This window comes from Otolemur garnettii, unplaced genomic scaffold (genome assembly GCF_000181295.1).
Source record: "Otolemur garnettii isolate 467f Iridium unplaced genomic scaffold, OtoGar3 scaffold00009, whole genome shotgun sequence".
Classification (NCBI taxonomy): domain Eukaryota; kingdom Metazoa; phylum Chordata; class Mammalia; order Primates; family Galagidae; genus Otolemur; species Otolemur garnettii.
Window position 1 is genome coordinate 37,969,389 of NW_003852404.1, and position 6,485 is coordinate 37,975,873.

The following is a 6,485-nucleotide window of genomic DNA, read 5'->3' on the forward strand; positions in this document are numbered from 1 at the left end:
GATTTTCCAGAAACAAGGTGAATTTCAAAGAGTCTCTGAAGTGGCTGTTTCTTGAAGAAATTCTTAGTCTAAGGAAGAACTCACAGAACTGGAAATGAGACATGGAACCTTTCCAAAGGCAGTTAACTCAGGACTGTGGTTCACCCAGCTCTCTCCCTGTCCTGCATCTCCGGATAACCCTCAGTCTGACGCAATCTGGGACAGTTTATCAGTGCAATAGGAGGCTCTGGAGGCCTCTGTGGTTCAAACACGGAGAAAGAAAGTCCTCAGAAATACCAGGAACAGTTTGTGCAACATAAGAAGGCAGAAAAATAATAAGAAGAACTGTGGTCATAGCACGAATAGCCAACATTTGTGGAGTCCTTGTTTTGTGGCAGGACTCTGCGATATGCTTTATGAACATTATCTCAGTTAGTTCTATCACAGCCCTGACAGCCACTTCTTATTACTGTCTCCAGTTTATAGATAAGGAGACGGAGGAAAAGAGAAATTCAAAGAACTTGCCTGAGTTCACACAAATATCAAGGATAGAGCCAGAGTAAGTATCAGGAAGTACATTGAACTTAACCAAGAGCAGCCCGTCCCATCTTCCATGGCTTAAAGTTGTCTCATGACCCCTGAGCAGCCTCTTTAAGTTTTAAGGTGGAATTAGAACAGGGCATTTTTCTCCGCCTCCTTCTTCCTGCCCTAGTAACTTGCTAGATGCCAGATGCGCCCTCAAGAAACAGACTAAGGAAAAGACAAATCGGCAAAACTAACATGCATTAAATGGCACTTGGTTTGGCACCCCTAAAACAGAATCCACGAGTTTCTATGGAATAAAGCTAGAAGCAGAGCACAGCTACTTGAAACCTGCATGGGTAAGACGTTCAGTGCCTCCTCTCTAAGGCATTCTTTCAGCCGTTGATCCTGAGCACTGGACAACCTCTTGCAAGCTAAGCACCCTGCCAGACAGCTGCTGTGAGCCCTATTTAGTCCTCCTCTGATGGAGAAGTGGTATTGTTTGAATAAAGTTGCCACTGTAATTGCTTGGCTTACTGTTTAAGAGTATTACAGGGTCTGGTAGAGGATTTGTGGGGAAAAAAATACAATTAAAAGAAATTTTAACAGAGTTCTATTGAGCATGTAGTTGTACAAGAGGAGACAACTGGCCCCAGACTGACCACTAGAGGATTACCCTATGGAAAGAAGCTATTTTACTTAATCTGCTTTCCTATATAAAAACAGAATGCTGGGAGCTTGTGGTTCTGAGAAAGGAGGAGAAAAAGGTAGCATGGATGTACCTCCAGGTTAATATTTACAATCAGGGCAAATGGAAAACACATCCAAGTATGAGTGTAACCATAGATACGCTTGGATGACAAAGTCAGACTTCCCCATTTGAAATGAAAACCCCTGACAGATCTCTCCCTGGACATATGCTGATCCACATGTATTTATGATTAGTGAGCCAGAGACCACCACCACGCAGTCATGGCGGTAAGGCAAGTAGCTCCACCTCTTCTTGTATCCAGACCATCTGTTTTTGACTTTGTGCTCTACTGGACTTCCTAAAATATGACCCAGCTCAACATCACCATCAGGGTATTCTATTTCCCAGAAGGGTGCCCCTCACTATGAAAGTAAAGCGTAAGCATTTGGACACGCTGCCTAGAAAGAAGCAGTTTGTGATGCCTCTCCCAGGAAGTTCCCAGATTCTCGGGGAAACAAGTGACTCGGAGAACTCTTGATTTAGGTGGCTAGCGCTGCCTGAGGTTTTGACAGAAATGACGATGAAACAGGATCTATCTGAGGAAATGACCTTTGTTCTGGGACTTAAATACACTCTACCTGTGAGCAGCTGCCTTTGTGTTCATTGGCAGTGGTCCCAGGGATCTAGCCATCATTCATCTGTCCATCCATCCTTCATTTATTTAACAAATATTTGAGCCATGATCTTATGTATCTTACAGTGTACTCTGGGAGTATAATAAAGAACAAGGCAGGCAAAATTCTTTCCATCAATGAACTCATACTCTAGTGGAAAGACAAAAGATAAATAAGAAAATGAATATTTTGAAATGACCAATGCCATAAAGAATAAATAAGGGAATGCTGTAGAGAAATAGTGCAGGGGAAGAGCCACCTTACAAAGTGAGGGCCCCTCTGAGAAAATAACCTATTGGCTATTTTATTTCTTTGGGAGTAATTTTGAAATTTGAAAGAATAATATTCCAGACCTAAGAAATTATAAATGCAAAATCCTTAGGGATAGCAACAAGCTTGGTGTGTGTCTCAGGAATCCCAAAAGAGCACTATGGTTGTAGGACAACGAGCACAGTGTGCTCAGAGTGGGAGGTTCACATAGGGCTTTCTAGGCTCAAGGGAGTTTGTGTCTTATTCTAAATGCATCAAAAATCTGTTGAAAATCTTTAGAATAGAAGGTCCACATGATCTGATTGTAATTTTAATGATCCATGAGCTGTGTGGAGAGCGAGATGTCCTGTGGGATGGAGGATATAAGAATGGTCATAGAATGTTTTAAGAAACTGTTGCAGTAAACAAGTAAGATATGATGGTGGCTTGGACTATTGGTAGAGACAGTAAAAGGTGAATATGTCAGTTTTATAATTTAAAAATAGAGCTGACAGGTCTTACAGATGGTTTAAATATAAGCAATGAGGGAAAGAGCAGAATCTAGCATGATTCAAAGAACTGAGTGTATGCGCGGGGGGGGGAGTGCATTTCCTAAGACTGGCTCCCTGTGAATAATCCTAACCCAGGTAGGTAAAAGGAGTTAACTGTTCTCCATTTCATTCCATGTTTTCTTGAAAAGCAAGAAGCTATTTATGCTCCTAGAATTTGCATTTGTAATGAGAGTCCCCAGCCTCCCAATACAACATTTTCTCTGCATATATCTCAAAACAAGCAAAAATTTGTTGGAGTGAGAGCTACATAAACCATAGCAAGGAGAGAACAATTCTTTGTAGGAGCAGAGATAATGAGAAAATAAGTAAAGGCATGCCTTTTGATTTTGGAGGAACAATTTGATTGTGTCCTCACTAGTAAGTGGGAATGTCCAAAGCAAGGCTGGGGTGTAGACCTTACATGTTTACTCTCCAGACCAATCTAAAAAAACTAGTGAACCCCTGGAGATTGCATTTCTGAAAGTCCCACTATACTTCTATATTTCATGGAGTCTGAGATAGAGAATTAAATGGTCTTACGCATTCGTTCTGGGACACTTCTCAGACTGCTTTATTAAAATAATTATATTTTACATGAGACTAACAGAGGTCCTCAAACTTTTTAAACAGGGAGCCAGTTCACTGTCCCTCAGACCGTTGGAGGGCCGGACTGCAGGCCCCAGGACGAGTCGGCTGCTAAGCAGGACAGGCAGCGGCAGCAAAAACACCCGGCAGGCCAAATAAATGTCCTAGGTGGGCCACATGTGGCCTGCAGGCTTTAGTTTGAGGATGCCTGGAACCCTTTTCATCTAAAAGTAAAATGATTCGCAATCAGCAAACTGCTTGCTATGTGATTTACACTTTAGTCCAAATTAAAACTTGGAGTGACACATGTCAGTTTACTATACCCTGTCACACAGGGTGGTGATCAGAGGGCCAGAAGAAACCTAGCATAGGGAGGACAGTAGGTCTTTTAGTAGAATTACGTGTGTTAACTTTAAGTGATTGGTGCATGAACTTACCCAAAGCGCTTTCCTGAGCACACTAATTCTCACGTCTGTGGTGAAGCAGCACCCTGTATCTGAATGTTTATTGCCTGTGAAAGTTCATCCATCAGACCGGCCTCTTAAGGACCCAGGGAGTTTCACTGGAAAAAATTACTGCTAAGGCAAACATTCTATCAGAATGATGAGAGCAAAAATGCAAATTCATTGACTCCTTGAAAATAATACATAGATCCATTTAATAATATTCACAGTGGAACTTTTATACACATGTTCAAAAATGTGCTACAAAAAGAAAGCTTATGAAGGCCAAGCATGGCAGCTCAAGCCTATAATCCTAGCTAGCGCTCTGGGAGGCCAAGGCGGGTGGACTGCTTGAGCTCAGGACTTTGTGAAAGCCTGAGCAAGAGCAAGACCCCATCTCTACCTAAAATGGAAAAATAGCTGGGCTCAGCAGCATGTGCCTATGGTACCAGCTACCTGGTAGGCTGAAAGGAAGACCACTTGAGCCCAGGAGTTTGAGGTTGCAGTGAGCTATGATGATGCCACGGCACTCTACCTGGGTGAAAGAACAAGAGTCTGTATCAAAAAAAAAAAGTTTATTACATAATAAGAATTTCAGTCAGGACAATTTGTCAACAATGCTGGAGAAAATAGAAACCTAGACAGAAGATGTGGTAAGTGGCCTTCCTAGCATATCAAATGACTGGTGACCCCCTTCCTAAAAGACATATTAGTGGTACAAGCCACAGTTTTGGTCAGTCCTTAGCATTTCTTTCATGAAATTTGAATGGGAGAGGGAGCATTTACTAACCCCTTGGTGCTGAATGTGTGACCTTAAAGCTTGCTGGTTGCTCCTTTTTTGTCTCAATCCTCATGACTACAAATGCTATTATTAGTCATAAGCTTGTTCAGTCCCTTTTAAATTCCAGCCACGGTATTTGACTCTCTAAACATAATAGGGAGCTCAAAACCCTAATTATTTCCAAGGGGTCTAATTCTTCAGCATTTACTTCAAATTTTCCCAGCTTCATATAGAAGTAAGACCTACGTTAAATGTTAGCATTGCTAAGCTCCCGGGTTCTTCACTGACCAGGAGGCAGCATTTCCTAGTGGAAAGTGCATAGGTCTGTGTGTAGACATCCCAGAAGTAAATCTCAGTCTTGTCATAGTTGAGTTATGCCACCTTAGGAAAGTCATGTTATGTGCTATAAATAGAAGGTAATATTTATATGAAAGGCTACTATATAAATGATGCATATTACATGTAAAATTTCTGACAAAATAAGCATAAAATTATTCTTTATCATCATCATCACTCCATTTGTGTAGAGGTAGGACTAACTGAGTACTGCTTTTCATTTCAGCCTATGCTTAGGCAAGGCTTGTGTAAGCCTTAAAATCAATCCAAGTATTTGACCATTCATGACCCCTCACACCCACACATCCCACACACCACTTAGGGCAGCCCATTTAAGAGAAACCTAGGCTGTTAGTTTATCCTGAAGATCCACTCAAGTTCATCCACCCTAAAAGATGACATAGGTTCAAATAAAAGATTACATAGGTTCAAAAATGCAAAAGGTCACAAATCTCTCAGTGCTAAAAGTGCCATTATAAATCAAATGGTTGAACCTGATTGTTTATAGATGTGAAAACTAAGGCCCAACTAAATCAAATACCTCTCACAGGTGTATTTAATTTGGTGATGAGCTAACATCAGAAGAAGCCCAAATCCTAGTTGGGTTTATAACTTCACACCTCTCTCATGTCAATGATGGCTCCTACACTTTTAAACTAAAGGTGATCTTTCAGAGAGCTTGATTTGTGCAGTAGCACAAACTGGGGCTAGACAAAGTTGGAGCTAGATTATTTGTTGTCAGTGGAATTGCTCTATTTGGATACTCTCTAAAGGCTCATCCAGCTCTAAATATATTGTTCTGCTTGTTATTTATTCAGGGATATCTTTTAGTACATAAATTTATATTGTTTACCAGTCTCCAAAATGTTTCTTCTGTTCTAAACAAGCCAGGGTCTTTATGAGCCCACTTTCATTCCATTGCCCAAATGCCTGATTTCCCCTCTCCCCACTGTTTACCCAGTTCCTATTTACTCTGCAAGATCCAGCTTCCCATGTCCTCCATAATTTTCTTCCCTCACTTTCTTTTAAACCCCTATGGTCCCCGACACACAATGGAGAACAGTTGTCTTCTGTGTATGCTGTTCTCCCCATTGTTTTTGTGTCCATCTGATCCTCCCAACTAGACAATCACCCCTTGAAGACAAGTACCACGGCTTAGGCTTACCTAATTGCTATGGAGCAGAATATCGTGATGAATGAGCTCAGAGTGCGTATTCAGTTAATACTCAGTTGACTGTGCAGGCAGGCAGGCAGGCAGAAGAACAAACATTTTCTTGTTTCTTCAACTATTCTTGCTTAAGTTCTGGGAATCCTCAATGTTAATACAAAAACTGAAAGCTGGCCAGTTTGATTGAGGTTTTGAACTAATTAGAGCTAATTAGAGAGGGCAAGGAAGGACAACAGATGGGCTGCTTCTAATCCCGTCCTACAATCCTTCCTTTGAAATGTAGAGAAATGTAGAGAAAATCCACTGGAGACTGCTTAAGTGCTTGATAGTTGTTTCTAAATGAGATTTCTACTTCTGCAGCACTGATTTCTGGTGATAAGTCCTGTCTCTCAAAGTGAACCTTTTTTTCCTGGGGTAAGAAAAATTTTATTAAATCCATACAGCGAAAGATAAATAATATGAAGCTTTATAACACAAAAATAGCTAAAAAAAAAAAAAAAAAAAAA